Raw genomic sequence first — 16687 nt, 5'->3', positions numbered from 1 at the left:
AGGTCACAGACTGGGAGAAAATATTTGCAGAAAACACATCTGATAAAGGACTGTTATTCAAAATATACAAAGAACTCATAAAACTCAACAATAAGAAAACAACCCAATTAAAAAATGGGCCAAAGACCTTAGCACATACCTCACCAAAGAAGATATGCAATGTAAAATAAGCATATGAAAAGATGCTCCACATCATATATTATTAGGGAAATGCAAACTAAAACAATGAGATACCCTTATATACCTACTAGAATGGCCCAAATCCGGAAACTAACACCAAATGCTGACAGGAATATGGAACAAAAGAAACTCTCGACCATCGCTGGTGGAAATGTGAAATGGCACAACTTCTTTGGAAGACAATTTGACAGTTTCTTACAAAACCAAACATATCATTATCATATGATCCAGCAATCACTCTCCTTAGTATTATCTCAAAGGAGTTGAGAACTTACACTTCTACGAAAACCTGCACATAGATGTTTCTAGCTGCTTTGTTAATAATTGCCAAAACCTGGAGGCAACCATGATGTTCTTTAGTAGGTAAGTGGGTAAACTGTGGTACATTCGGACAATGGAATATTATTCAGCACTAAAAAGAAATGCACTATCAAGCCATGAAAATATATGGGGGAACCTTAATTACATTTTACTAAGCGAAAGAAGCCAATCTGAGAAGGCTACATATTGTATGATACCAACTATATGACAGTCTAGAAAAAGCAAAACTATGGAGACAAAAAGATCAGTGTTTGCCATGGGCAGAATGGGGAAGAGATAAATAGGCAGAAAACAGAGGAGTTTCTAGAGCAGTCAAAATACTCTGTATGATATTATAATGATGGATATATGTCATTATACATTTGTCTAAACCCATAGACTGTCTAACACCAAGAGTGAACCTTAAGGTAAACTATGGACTTTGGATGATGGTAATATATTAATTAATGCAGGTTCGCTTGATTTAGAAAAAAAAAAAGTGCCATTCTGGTAAGCAGTATAGATGGTGGGGACTGTGAATATATGGGAAATCTCTGTACCTTCCTCTCTATTTTATTATAAACCTAAAACTATTTTAAAAAATAGTCTTTAAAAAAATTAAATTGCATGGACTCCTTCAAAAAATACATTGCCTATGTTCTTGTATTAGTACTTTAAAAAATACTAATACTCAGGCCCCAAATGGACATTAAAACAAAAACACCTATATGATCCTAATATACAATCGGTCCTGAAAACCCCACATATATAGGGTTAAAAGCATAGTAAAAATGTGTTTATTTTTAAATAAAACTAAATCAAAAATTTAAAAATTGGTGTATAACTTAGGGAACTAAAGGAATAAATTTTCGCAGATGAAAACTGCTTTTTTTCTTACCATTTTTTCTCACAATACCACTTCCAGAACATCTTTCTTTTATGTGCAGATTTATTTTATTAGGATTTCTGTATGGCTCAAGTCTGAAACTTATATTTTCTTCAATAATTTATGCTTCCATATCTAAGATGCATGCTTTATCTATTTAGCTTGCAATGATTTTAAATATTCTGAATAACATAGCATCACTTCTAGCTACTATTACAACTATTTAGAGTTACAGTTTTAACTTGTAAATTATCAACTTCAAAATAACTAACTGTTGCTACTTTAGGTATTTTAGGGAGATTGAGCAAGCCTGCCACAATTAATCTAGAGTGTCTTCCCTCCTTTAACTCTCATTGACAATCTCTTTTGTAGGCGAAGAAATGACATGAGCATTAATGAGGAATGATCTAACATCTGGTTGAATATTTGCTTAAGTATTAATTGACGGAGCTATCAATTTAAGCAAAGTTTTCTAATATGTCACTAGAAAGATTTGTAGTTAATCCTAGTTAGAGTAACTTAGTCCTAGTTAATTTATTGATTGAAGATATAGATGATGTGCTAATCGTAGTATTAGATGAGACAGAACTGGCAATAATTTCTAACATTTTGAATAACATAATAGTTCAAAGTCTGATCCGTGGACTTAAAGCTTAACAGTGATCAATGTAAAGTCCTACATTCAGGCTTAGCCAATTAAAAGCCTAAATACGAAATTTGACTTCCACTTGTAATTATGATGGTACAGGTAGAGGCAAGCTATAATTTCTGTTAAAACAACTAAGAAAAGAAAAACCAGAGTATTCATAAACTTTATATTTTCACAGACATAGGAGAATTTTAGAAGAAAAAAATGAATGAACTAAAATTCTAGAGCTGGAGAAGCTTTCTTTGGTGAATTTTGTTCACAAGGTATTTTCTTCCATGCGGGAATTTGCTATGTGTGGAGATGTGCTGAAGATGTGCTTGCCATAAGCAGAAGGAGTCAACTAGGGGAAAGAGAAGCTGGCAGAATTTTTGATGGCCACGGGGGCTAATGCAAAAGATTAGAATCTAGAGGGATCCCAAATTCCTGGCATGATTTCTCTTCGGGATATTTGAGTGATAAAGTAGTATGGGGACCTCTGGGAGCTAGACTAAAGAGAGAGAGAGAGTAAAACTCCCATCATCTCATGGTGCTTTAAAGGAAGGGTCTCCATGTAGGGAAGGGCTTGCAACATGCAGATAACAAATCTCCTACTGGAGACACTTGAAACTAGAAGTGGAATGATTCTAATTAAAGCTAAAACCTAGCTTTGACTAAGTGCAATTTCTGATAGGATTGCTGGGATCAGCTTCTCAACTCATTCACCCAACACAAGAAAAGAAAACTCTTTCTTGGAGAAAATTAGATCAATTTTAGACTATTTTACATATGATATAGAATACATAGTAAAAATTTAAGAGACTTGTGAAGAGGCAAGAAAATATGTCTAACAAAATATTATCAATAGAAATAGGTATGCATATATTGAGATATTGAGTTGACAGACAAGGTCTATAAATTAATTACTATAAATAGTTGAAGAAATAGGAGAGAAAATTGACAGAGGTTAAAAAGAAAGAGGATTTTATTAAATAATTAGAAACTATAAAAATAAATATTCTGGAACTAAAATATTTAAGATTTTAAATGAATTTTAACATCAGCTCAAATAAGGCAAAAGACATGGTTCTGGAACTCAAGGGCAGGTAAATAAAATACACAAACTGAAACATAGAAAACAACTAAAAAGAGCAACAGCAAATGAAACATAAATGACATAATAAATACAGACAAATAATTTAATATGTGTATAACTGGTGTATCAGAAAGAAATGAGAGAGAGAATGGGACAGAAACAATATTTGAAAAAATAAAGGCTAGGAATTTTTAAAAACAGGTAAAAAAACATCAGCCCACAGATCCAAGACTCACAGTGAACAAAACACCTAAAAAGATAAATATAAAGAAAACTGCTAAGTACAGGTAATGACAAGTGGATGTGCAGTTTACATTTCATTGGCCAGAACTAATCAGACGGCTATACATAACTGCAAGAGTTTGAGAAGACAGGAAAGGGAAACAGCATACTGGCAACAGCAATGAACTTCAACATGTTTACATATACAAATTTCATTACTGTACACTTTCAACTTAATCTCATCAAATCTCTCTGACCTATATAATTTACTTAATTTATCTCTTTAGGACTCTTTTTACAGTCATCTGAATTTGATTTCTGTGTTTGAGAATAAAAGAAATATGAATATGGTAAATTTCACAAATAGGCATTGCTACTGCCTTTACTTCCTCAGCACTTATATTCTGCCATGTCGCTGCAGGCATTTGGTCAGTCACTTCCAGAATCACTGGGCTCACCTTTTCCCCTTTTTGAATCTTCTGTGGTGCTGCCATTTGGAAATAGTCAAGTACAAGACTGTGTCACTATTTATAATTACTATATGTTCTTTTATTATTTAATATATACATATATATCAATATATTTATTCAACAAATATTTATTGGGCACAAGATAATTGTCATGCTCTAGTTTAGGTTCTAGGATAAAGAAGTTAATAAACAGAAAGATTCCTACCCCTGAGGGCCTTATTTTGGGAAGAGATAAAAAGTAAAGAAAATATAAATAAAATAACTTTTATATTATTGAGTAATAAGTCTGAGAAGGAAAATGGTAGCCATAAAGGCATCGCTGAGAAGGTGACAACTGAAGAAAGTAAGGAATTAACAGAGGAGCTTTGAGGAAAAATACATTTGAGGAAGCAGGAACAGCAAGTAGAAAATTCCTGAGGTAGGTGTGTGTATACTTGGTGTGCTCAAGGAATAATAAATCATCAAATATGGCAGAAGAAGAATGGTGTGTGCTGAGGGACAGAGGGTATTGAAAAGGATTTCAGAGAGATAGTAGAGGCCAGGTGTCATGGGGAAGCTGATGTGAGATGGTGATCACTGCCTTTTTCTCTGAGTTAGATAGGAACCTGCTAGAAGGTTTTAAATAGAGAGGTGACATAATCTGTCTTAAATTTAACAAGATCATTCTGATTTATATGGGAAATAGATTGAGAAGGGACCAGAACAGAAGCAGATTCAACAGTTAGGAAGCAATAGAAATAATAGATAAATGGTGTTGGTAGTTCGGACCAAGTATGAATAGTGGAGGAAGTGAGACATTGTTGGATTTCTCCAGTATTTGAAGGTTGTGCTGATGAATATGCTTACAGATGGATGTAGGGTATGAGAGAGAGAAGGAATTCTGTAACCCAAGATTTTTGGTCCAAATAATTAGAATGATGGGAAGACCATGGGAGGGAATTGGAAACTCAGTCTTGAGCTTGTTAACTTTGACATGTTTATTAGACACCCAAGTGGAGATGGCTGGAGGCAGTTGGATACAGGAGTTGGAAATCATGGGAGGGAGCCTTACAAGAAAGGCTGAAAGGAGTTCTTCAAGCTGAAATAAAAGGATGGTAATTAGTAACATGAAAACATGAAAGTATACAACACACTGGTAAAAAAATATATAGTCGAATTCAGAATACTCTAATAGTGTATTAATCCACGGTGGTGGATTAACCACCTAACTCTAGTATAAAGATTAAAGGACAAAAATATTAAAAATAACTATAGCTACAATAATTTGTTAATGTATATGCAATAAAAGGTAAATTGTGACATTAAAACACAAAATGGAGGGGGGAATAAAAGAGTAGAATTTTTATATGAAATTGAAGTTAATTGTTATAGGTTTGAAATAGACTGTTAGAGCTATAAGATGTTTTATATAAGCCTCGTTGTAACCACAAAACAAACCCATATAATAGAGACACAAAAGATAAAGAAAATCAAAGCATGCATAAAATCATCAATTCACAAAGGAAGACAGCAAGAGAGGAAGAAACAAGAGGGAACTGCAAAAAACCCAGAAAACAATAAGACATCGAATCCTTACCTATCAATAATTATTTTAAATATAAATAGATGAAATTCTCCAATCAAAAGGGATAGAGTGGCTGAATAGATAAAAAAAACAAGACCTAATTATATATAGCTTACAAGACACTCACTTCAGCTTTGTGGACACACCTATAGGCTCAAAGTAATAAGATGGAACAAGATATTTCATGCAAATGAAAACTGAAAGAGAACAGGGTGAGTATACTTATAGCAGACACAATGTACCTTAAGTCAAAAACCGTAACAATTCTAATTTGTCAAAAATAAATAAATAAATCGTAACAAGACCCCAAGAATGTCATTATATGATGATAAAGGGGTTAATTTATCAAGAGGATAAAACAATCGTAAGAATATATACACTTAACATTAGAGAACCAAAATATATTAAGCAAATACTAATAGTTCTGAAGGGAAAAATAAATGATAATACAATAATAGCAGGGTAATTTAATACCTAACTTTCAACAATTAATAGATCATCCAGACACAAAATCAATAAATGCTGGACTTGAAATATACTTTAGTACAAATGGACCTAGCAGACATATACAGAACATTCCATCCAACAGCAATAGAATACATATTCTTTAAAAAAACATTTATTAGTTTCAAGTATACAGTACATTGGTTAGACATTTATATAGTTTATAAATGATCCCCTGATTGCCCTTTCTTTCCTTTGTCTCTACACCTAAGCCATTACATTAATGCTAACTGCATTCCCCATGCCATGCTCCCCATCCCCGTGACCATCTATCGGCTACTAATTTGTACTTCTTTAACCCTTTACCCCTTTCTGCCAGCCTCCCAACTCCCCTCCCCTATGACCATCACCAGATTGTCTTCTATATTTATGAGTCTGGTTTTGATTAGTTTGTTCTTTTTGTTCCTTAGACTTCACATATAAATAAAATCATATGGTATTTATCTTCCACTGTCTGACTTATTTCACTCATCATAATAACCTCTAGGTCCATTCATGTCATCGTGAATAGTAGGATTTCATTTTTTTAATGGCTGAGTAATATTCCACTGAATATATGAACCATTCTTCTTTATCCATTGTCTATTGATGGGCATTCAGGTTGCTTCCATATCTTGACTATTGTAAACTGTGCTGCCATGAAAACAGGGGTGCATAGATTTTTATGAATTATTGTGTGTGTGTGTGTGTGTTTTAAGATAAATACCCAGAAGTGCAATTGCTGGGTCAAAAGGTACATCCATTTTTAATTTTTTGAGAAAGCTCCAGACTGTTTTCCATAGTGGCTGTACCAATTTGCAATCCCACCAACAATGTATGACGGTTCCCTTTTCTCCACATCCTCACAACACTTGTTGTTCTTTGATTTATTGATGATAGCCATTCTGACAGGTATGAGGTAATATCTCACTGTGGTTTTAATTTACATTTTGTTGATGATTAGTGACCTCAAGTATCTTTTCATATATCTATTGGCCATCTGTATTTTTTCTTTGGAGAAATATCTATTCAGGTCTTCTGCCTGTTTTTAATTGGATTGTTTGTTTCTTTGGTGTTGAGTTGTATGCGTTCTTTCTGTATTTTAGATATTAACCTCTTATCAGATGTATCATAAGTGAAATCTTCTCCCATTCAGTTGGTTGTCTTTTCATTTTGTTGATGGTTTCCACAGCTGTGCAAAAACTTTTTAGTTTGATATAGTCCCATTGGTTTATTTTTTCTTTTGTCTCCCTTGCCCAAGGAGATATGTCCAAAAATAAACTACTAGTAGCAATATCAAAGAGATTATTGCCTATGTTTTCTTCTAGAAGTTTTATGGTTTCGGGTCTTACATTTAATTCTTTAATCCATTTTGAGTCTATTCTTGTATATGGTGAAGGTGGTCTAGTTTCTGATTTTTGCATGTATCTGTCCAATTTTCCCAACACCATTTATTGAAGAGACTGTCTTTACTCCATTGTATATTCTTGCCTCTTTTGTCATATATTAAGTGAGAGTTAGGCGTGGATTTTTTTCTGGGCTCCCTATTCTTTTCCCCTGATCACTGTATCTGTTTTTTATGCTAGTACCATGCTATTTTGATTACTGTACCCTAGTAATATAGTTTGATATCAGGTAGTGTGGAACCTCCAACTTTGTTCTTTCTCAAGATTGCCATGGCTATTCGGGGTCTTTTATAACTCCGTATAAATTTTAAGATTATTTGCTCTAGCTTTCTGAAAAATGTCATTGGTATTGTGATAGGGATTACATTGAATCTATAAATTGCTTTGGGTAGTATGGCCATTTTAATGATGTTGATTCTTCCTACCCATGAGCACAGTATATGCTTCCATTTATTTTTATCTTCTTCAATTTATTTTTTCAGTTACTTATAATTTTCTGAGAGCAGGTCTTTTATCTCCTTGGTTAATTTGATTCCCAGGTATTTTATTGTTTTTGATAAAATTGTAAATGGGATTGTTATTTTAATTTCTCTTTCTGAAAGTTCATCATTGGTCTATAAAAATATTACTGACTTCTGAATATTTATTTTGTAACCTGCTACTTTACTGAATTCATTGATCAGTTCTAACAGATTTTTGGTGAAATCTTTAGGGTTCTCTATGTATAGTATCATGTCATTTGCAAATAACGAGAGTTTTACTTCTTCCTTTCCAACTTGGATAATTTTATTTCTCTTTCTTGTCTTATTACTGTGGCTAAGACTTCTAATACAATGTTGAACAGGAGTGGTGAAAGTGGGCATCCTTGTCTTGTTCCTGATCTTAAGGAAAATGCTTTTAGCCTTTCTCCATTGAGTATGATGTTAGCTGTAGGTTTATCAAGCACACGTGGAACATTCTCCAAGATAGATCATGTGATAGATCACAAAACAGGTCATAGCAAATTTAAGATGATTAAAATCATACCAAGTATCTTTTCTGACCACGATGACATGAAACTAGAAATGAGTAAAGGAGGAAAAATGGAAAATTCAGAAACGTGTGGAAATTAACACATCTCTGAATAATCTCCTTTACATTGGTCTCAGCAATAATTTTTTTTGATTTAACACCAAAATACAGGTAACAAAAGCAAAATAAACACATGGCACTACATGAAACTAAAAAGTTCTGTATAATCAAAGTATCAACAAAATGAAAAGGCACCTACAGAATGGAAGAAAATATTTGCAAATCATATCTAAGGGGTTGATTTCCAAAATATATAAGGAATTCATACAACTCAATAACAAAAAATGCCAAATAATTCAATTAAAAATGGACAGAGGAATTGAATAGACATTTTCCCCCAAATAACACACAGATGGCCTATAGGTACATGAAAAGGTGCTCAACCTCACTTATCATCAGAGACATGCAAATCAAAATCACAATGATGTATCATCTCACACCTGTTAGAATGGCTATTATAAAAATGATAAGAAGTAACAAGCGTTAGTGAGGATGTAGAGAAAAGGGAACCCTTGCACACTGTTGGTAGGAATATAAATTGGTGCAGGAACTATTGAAAACAGTATGGATGTTCTTCAAAAAAATTAAAAACAGATCTACCATATGATCCAGCAATCTCACTTCTGGTTATATATTTTAAAGAAATGAGGTCAGATTCTTGAAGAGATATGTGCACTTTCATCGTCATTTGAGCATTATTCACAATAGCTAAGACATAGTAGCTAAGAAACAACTATCCATTGACAGATAAATGGTTAAAGAAAATGTGGTACACACACACACACACACACACACACACACACACACACACACACACACACACACTGGAAAGCTATTTAGCCATTAAGAAAAATCTTGCCATTTGCAACAATATAGATGGACCTTGAAGGCATTATGCTAAGTGAAATAAGTTAAACAGAGAAAGACAAATTATTTTTTGTTGTTGTTAAAATTGTTCAGTTATATAATACAGTGTTATCAACCATAGTCACCATGTTTTACATTAGATCCTCAGACCTTCTTCATTTTATATCTGGAAGTTTGTACTCCTTTACCAACCTCTCTCTATTTTCCCCACTCCCGAGCCCCTGGCAACCACTTTTCTACTCTCTGTTTCTATGTTTTACTTTCTTGGTTTTTGTTTGTTTGTTTGTTTGTTTGTTTTTGTTTTTAGATTCCACATATAAGTGAGATCATGCAGTATTTTACCCATGGAAATACAAATTATGATTGCCAGGGGCTTAAGGGCAGGTTAAATGGGGAGATGCTGGTAAAAGGCAATAAACTTCCAGTTACAAGATAAATAAGTCCTTAGACTCTAATGTGAAAAAGAGGAAACACGGAGAGAAAGAATGAAAGGGAGAGTGTGTTGTAAATAAGATGCTTCGAAGAAGAGGGAGCAATCAACTCTGGCATATGTTGCTGATATTGCAGGCAAAAAAAGACTGAGAAATGATCCATAGCTTTGACCACTTGGAAGCCACCAGTGGTCACGAGAAGCAGCATTACTGTGGGTGTGCTGGTTATGCCTTATACAAAGGTGCCCGTTTGAATGGGTGAGTAGTAGTGAAGTACTGCCTACATCTGCTATATCCACATGGAGGGCACAGATATTTATAACTCAGCCATTCAGGAGGGCACCGTTTTCTAATTTGCACAAAGACAGAGTGTTTCTTATCTGAGACCCTGTTGACAAAAGCAATTTCTGGGCCAATGCTTGTTAAGAGTGAGTTCAAGAGAGAAAGGGAGGGGAGGAATTGGCTACAGTGAGTGTGGACAGCTTACCAGAAGAGTAGCCAGTGAACAGTAAGAGAGAAAATGAGTTGGTAACTAGAGGTGGATGTGGAATCAAAGAAATTTTATTATTATTACTTTGAAAATGAGAGATTTACCAGTATGCTTGAATTCTGATGGGAAAGATTCAGTATAGAAGGGTGCTGTGTGCTTGCTTTATACTGGACACTATATGTTATCTCATTTATTCCTTCCAATTGGAAAAATAAGAAAATGGGGACAGAAAACTAAAAAATCATATCCAAGGCTACCTACTTGTTTACCACTGTTTTTCTCATGCCTAGAAAATATCCAGCATGTAGTAGGTAGTCAATTAATATTTGCTAAATATTAACCAAGATTTGAATTCACATCTTCTAATTCCCAGTTTCGAACTTTTAACAATTGGACTTTGGTTCCTTTTCATGCAGATCTGGTCCATGGCAGCAGTTTATTTGGACTACTTTTTGAAGAGAGAATGAGGAAAGGACACATTCATTCAGAATACTGATCTCCCTGCAGACCAGGAGCATGCTTTATCATTTTTGTATGTGACATAGAACAATGTTTGGTGTAATCTAAGTGTTCAGTATAATCAAGGATTCGTATATTCAAAAGCCACTTGATTATGTGAGTTGGATTAACATTTATTATCTTGCCAAATAATTCATTCAAGAAATTTACATTTAAAATCTGTTTTAAATGCTGATGTTTTACTGATTATAAAATAATATATGCTTGTTATAGAAAATGTAGAAAATGTGGAAAAGTAGAAAGAAGAAAACCAGTCCACCTCTAATCTCAGTATCAAGAGATAATTGCTTTTGATCAATTTGGTGCATTTTCTCCTGCCCATGGAATGGTTCTGGAATTCACTGCAATAACAGTAATAAAAACTATAATGCTTGTGCACATAAAAGGTACTTTACTTCACTTAAACTTCACGACAAATGTATAAAGAAGAAATTCGTTCTGTAACATTTTATAAATAAGAAAAATGAGGCTCTGAGAGGTTGAGCCACTTTCTCAAGGCTGCAAGTGCAGCCATATTAATGCCCTTTAATTCACCCCTTTGATTTCAAGTGCTATTAAATCTAATTTTCTTTCAGGTTGATAAGGGTCTGTTCTGCTTTTAAGTGTCTGTCATGCACTCTTTAACAATTAAACATTCTTCTCAAAAGCCTTCATTGATTGAGGCCCCTTGAAGATCCCCAGACTTATTTTGCCTCTGCGCTCTGATCTAAGCAGCCTGCTTTGTAAACATACAGTTACTTCATGGGCCTATTGTTCTCTTGAACAATTCTCAAGCTCAGGAAAAAAATGTTTATTCGGATTCTATCTCTTTTTTTTTCTTTTTTTCTTTTTACTTTCACAGAACCTGAAACGAATTCTTGACACAGTGGAGATGCTGAATAAAAATAATTGCCTCATTGGTAAGTCCTTCTGTAGCCTAATCTTTATGCTAAATTTTGGGTCTACTTATTCTCTTTCTGGCATTGGGGGTCAGCACAGGGTGAGATGAGAGAGAGAATAGTTGAGGAACTTCCTTTTCTGTTTAATAACCTCGCTTAAGATTTAAGGAGGAAAAAGAAATAGCACTCTGAAGGCAGAGGCAGAGGCAGAAGACTGTTGATAGGCATGGCTTGGGCGTTTAACACAGTATGTGGATAATGACAATGGTCAGTTCTCAACAGCATCAGTGGTTCCCGCCCTGGAGTGCCCTTAGGCTTATTTGCTGTAAATGATCCCTGCTGTGTTAAAAGAGGAGCTAAATATCCCAGTTTCATTTTAATATTATTTTTGCTAAGGAAGAGAGAATCATTTTTTGAGATATCCAGCCTTTTAGTAGCCCGCTGAAGTTACTATTGCCATCATTTGTTACACTGGCTTTAAAAAACAAAACAAAAAATTCCTACCTTCAGTGTATCTGTTTAGATCTATTTTATTTTTAACATTCGGTCACGCCTCTGCTGATCTCTTGTACTGCTGCTGTGTTGGCGTTAGGTTTGCTATTTATGATTTCTACATTTCTATTATGACTCTCACATGTTCTTTATTTCAGTGTAAAAATCTACTTGACCTATCCTAAAAAAAATCTGTTTATTTAAATCCAGATCCCTTGTAGTTGTTTCTGCCTGTGTTTTCCAAATCTTGGTGACTAAATCCAGATCGGGGGAAGGGAGGAAGCTCTACCTCACTTTGGTTCCACTGAAGTAGAGCGTTCATCATTCATTCAGACTCCTCTTCTTGATAAAGGATAAGGACCAGAGTTCAAAGTTGGCTCAGACTTCTCTAGTAGAGAGAATGGAAGAGAGGACACGTTTATGTTTTGCTCCTGCTTTGATTCCACATGGAGTCCTTCCTTTTTTTTTCTACAGACTCCAACATTGCAGCCTCTGCCTTGGCCCACTTCCTATCCACTGCATGTGATTCTTCTCAAAGATAATTGTGGAACAATGTGTTAAGTTCTACCTTTTCCTGTTGTTGCTTGTCACCCCTACAAAGCAATACATATTCTTATTCCACGTACTTTTATATGCTCAAAGATCTGTTAGGCCAGTACTTCTCAACCAGGGTGATTTTTCTCCCCCTAAAAGATGTTGGCAATGTCTGGAAACCATTTTGGTTGCCATGATTCAGGTGAGGGGGAGTACTACTTAGTGGCAGAATGCTACTAAACATCTGGGGATGCTACTAAACATCTAACAGTATATAGGAGAGCCTTCCCCCCTCCCTCAACCAAACAAAGACTAACCTTGTCAGTAGTGCCAAGACTGAGATATGCTGTGCTGGGTCTTGAGTATAACAGTTAAATAAAGCATAAGACATTTGTTCAAATAAAGTAAAAATGTGTTATAGGTGCTGTAACATAAGACAATACTGATTAGGGTACAGAGGACATAAAATGAGTTATACTAAGATTGGAGTGGGAAGAGATGTCAGAAAATTTTCATAGAAGAGAAGCTTTGTCTGAGACTTGAAAAATGATTGGACATTTTTCTATTTATGTAGGAGTGGGTTGAATGTAGTATGTAGGAATGGGGTGAAGTAGCCTGAAGTGAATGAATAAAAGCTGGAGTGCAAACCAGCATATTAAGTTTGGAGAATAATGTAGGGCAAAGGCACGACATGAGCACCTATCAGAAATCTCATATGGAGGACCTCACACACAATTCCAAATCATTGGTTCTTTTCTATTTTTTCTAGAAAGAATACTTAGCAGCAATGTGGGGAGAAGTGTCTGTATCAAGTATTGTAGACTGGAACCAGGAAGCCAGTTAAGAAACTATTTTAATAGCTTGGTGAGAAATGATGGCGCTGGAAGGAACCTCTCTTGGACTGTCAGCTAATGGAAGTTCACAGTGATCATCCAAGGATGTGATGATTTTCTTTATAACCCTTCCCTCCACAGACTGTGTGGGTGACATGCCAGGTTGCTGCAGCTGAAATTAACTAGATCGTGTTCTCTCAGGTCAAAGAAACATTTAATAGAAAGAGACTGTCAAGCACGTGGGATTTGCTGTGAATACAAGAATTTATTGCTCTTTGACCTTCTAAGTAGACTTCCCTGTTTCTGGCAAACGAGTTAAGTTAATGTAGTGTCCTTCAACAAGGAAGTGACTTTTTAAAAATCTAGGGTGTTTAGACCATTTATATTTAATATGATTATTGATATGGCTAAGTTTAAAAATACCATTTTGTTACTGTTTTCTATTTATTCTATCTGTTCTTTTTGACTATTCTTCTTTTGGAATAATTGAATATTTTTAAGATTCTACCTTTTTTGGGGAGAGGGGGTTATTAGCTATAATGATACTTTTTGTTTTGTTATTCTAGTGATTTTTTTAGGATCAGTAGTGTACATCTTTATCACAGCTTTCCTTCAAGTGATATTATGCAGCATCACACACAGTATAAGACCCTTACATTAGTACATTTCCATTTCTCCATACCTCCATGCTAGTTGTCATATATTTTACTTTTATACATGTTATTCCTACCACACATTATTATTTCTGTATAAATACTCAATTATCTTTTAAATATATTTAGATAATTTAAAGAAAATCTCATTTATTTTCCCTGTAGTACCATTTCCAGTCACTTCATTACTTTATGTAGGTCCATATTTCTATGTGGTATTATTTTATTTCTGTGCGAAGACTTCTTTTAAGATTTCGTACAGTGCAAGTCTGCTGGTGATAAATTTAAAATTTAAGATTTTTTTTCACTGTATGAAATCTTAAAGGAAGTCTTCACACAGAAATAAAATAATTGTATTGCTGAAAAACTCTTTACTTACATTTTGAAAGATATATTTGCTAGATATAGGATTCTAAGTCGGCAGTTATTATTATATTATTATTATTATTATTTTAATTTAGTACTTTAAAGATGTTGCTCCATTTTTTTCTTACTAATATTATTTCCAATCTGCTGTTATTCATATTCATGTTTCTCTTATGTATCATTTTCCTCCTGCTGGAATTGTTAAGGTTTTTATTAAGTGCAGGTCTCCAGTAATATGATTGTATGTCTTGGTGCAGTTTTCTTCATGTTTCTGTGCTCGAGAGTCATTTAGCTTCTTGGATCTGCGGATTTATAGTCCCTAAAATTGGGGGAAAATAACAGCCATTATTTCTTCCAAATTTTTTTTTTCTCTCTCTCTTTTGGGAATTCTAATCACCCATATATTAAGTCAATTGAAGTTCTCCCATGGGTTAATGCTCATTTAAATTTTTTAATCTGTGATTTATTTTGAATAAGTTCTATTTCTATTTGTTCAAAGTCATCAATCTTTCATTCTTCTCTTCTGCAATGTCTAATCTTCCATTAATCAATCCAGTGTAATTTTCTTCTCAAATATTATAGTCTTCGTCTACAGAAATTTTGTTAGAATCTTTTTATAGCTTTCATATCTCTACCTAACTTTTTGGACATATGAAATGCAGTTATTATAACCATTTTAATGTCCTATGCTAATTCTCACATATGTGCCACTTCTGTGTCTGTTTCTTTTAATTGAGTATTCCCTTTATTATGAATTATATTTTCCTGCTTCTTTGTGTGTCTCATATGTTTTGATAGGAAGGCAGTCATTGTGAATTTTACACTACTGGCTGTTAAATAGTGAGAGTTTCCAATCTGCCTCTTATGAACAGGTACTATTATCAGCCTTCTATGAGTATCTTGCAATCAGCCTTCTATGAGTACCTCTAACAATTTTTAGGTGGTTCTTTCCCCAGCCTCAGATGATTAACTCATACACGTATACCAACAGAAAACATACAGAATAGCCAAGCACGGTAATAGTTAAATTTTAAAATTCCTTAGCCTTCTCCAGGAAATTTAGAAGATTTTAAAAATAGTTTCTGATATGCAGTGATTACAGATGTCTTGGATGGTCAGGATAAAGGACTCAAAAACCACTCATTCTACCCCATATCACTTGCATTAATAATTTATATTGGGATAGAAGACCTCATGGGATAAGATGAAAGACTCAGACCTGACAACCAATGAGGTTCAAGGGTATACTCACATTTCAAATGGACTGCTATAACTCTAATGGAGGCCTTTTTAGTAAAGAAAATAAGACTCCTGAGAGAGATTTCATGATAAAAGAATAAGACTGAAAAAGTGAGCCAGACAAAGTGGGCTTAAGGGAGGTATGGAGTATTGATTCTAGTACAGCTAGGTGGCTGATACCAGAACTCATCCCAGCCCAGCCACATAAGGGATGAGGAGAGGGAGGCAGGGGTGGAAGCAACACTTGGCAGAATGTAGCTATATGCATGTACAAGTTGAAAGAACTGAATTGAGCTCAAACAACTTTGCTGATACATTCTAAGGGAATGTAAAAGAGAACAATCATAAGATTTCTCAATATATCATCTTTGCCCAGGCGAATGAGTGGAGAACTTCATTACAATGGTATAATAAGGTAGCTTGATTAAGTAGCAATTTTTCATGTCAGATGGACCCAGTGATTGTAAGTTCCCCAGCAAGACTGGTAGCAATGTTGGTGGTGTCATGGGCTCACCACCTTCAACCATTATTGTGATAGTAGTGCTTGAGGAAGAGGTGGTGACAACAGCAATGGTGCTAAAGTTTAAAGTATTCAGTTGCCTAAAAGCAGCAGCAAGACCAGATAGCTGAATATGAGTGGCATATCTGTGGGACTAACAGAGCCTGGACCACAAAGCAATGATTTTACTAGTTGCGACAGTGAGTGAAAAGTTATTGATAGCTGCTATAAATCACTACAGTTCTATGGCCAAATTAAAGGGCTCACTCTCACTCCCACCTCTGCTCACATCAGTTAAGTATAATGCAGAAAAGGTTTCTCCTTCTCACTTCAAAAAGCAATAAGAAAGATTTCTGGTCTCCCAGTTATGACAATGGCAGCAGTAGAATTAGGAGAATTCCAGCCTTGAATGGCTCCTTAGTGTAGCAGTGGTGCCTGGGCTGCCTAATTCTTACTGGAAAGCAATCACATTCAGTGGCCATCGAGACAGATTCATAGACATATGTCAGTACTGTTGGAGATTCTCAGAAACATTGGTGTAGTAGAGCTCCAGAGAATACCCCCACTTCTTTCAGCAGGTGGG

General features: G+C 34.8%; 1 long non-coding RNA gene across 1 annotated transcript in view; it reads left to right on the top strand.

Moving 5' to 3' along the window:
- Positions 1 to 10538: 10538 nt before the first annotated feature.
- LOC111729782 overlaps positions 10539 to 16687 on the top strand; it is a 44895-nt gene continuing 38746 nt past the window's right edge. The window contains exons 1-2 of the long non-coding RNA XR_002776389.1: positions 10539 to 10706; positions 11452 to 11509. This is a non-coding gene — a long non-coding RNA (uncharacterized LOC111729782). The remainder of the gene's footprint in view (positions 10707 to 11451; positions 11510 to 16687) is intronic.

The sequence above is a fragment of the Pteropus vampyrus genome, unplaced genomic scaffold (assembly GCF_000151845.1).
Source record: "Pteropus vampyrus isolate Shadow unplaced genomic scaffold, Pvam_2.0 Scaffold281, whole genome shotgun sequence".
Lineage (NCBI taxonomy): Eukaryota > Metazoa > Chordata > Mammalia > Chiroptera > Pteropodidae > Pteropus > Pteropus vampyrus.
This window is presented reverse-complemented; position numbering and strand designations above follow the sequence as displayed.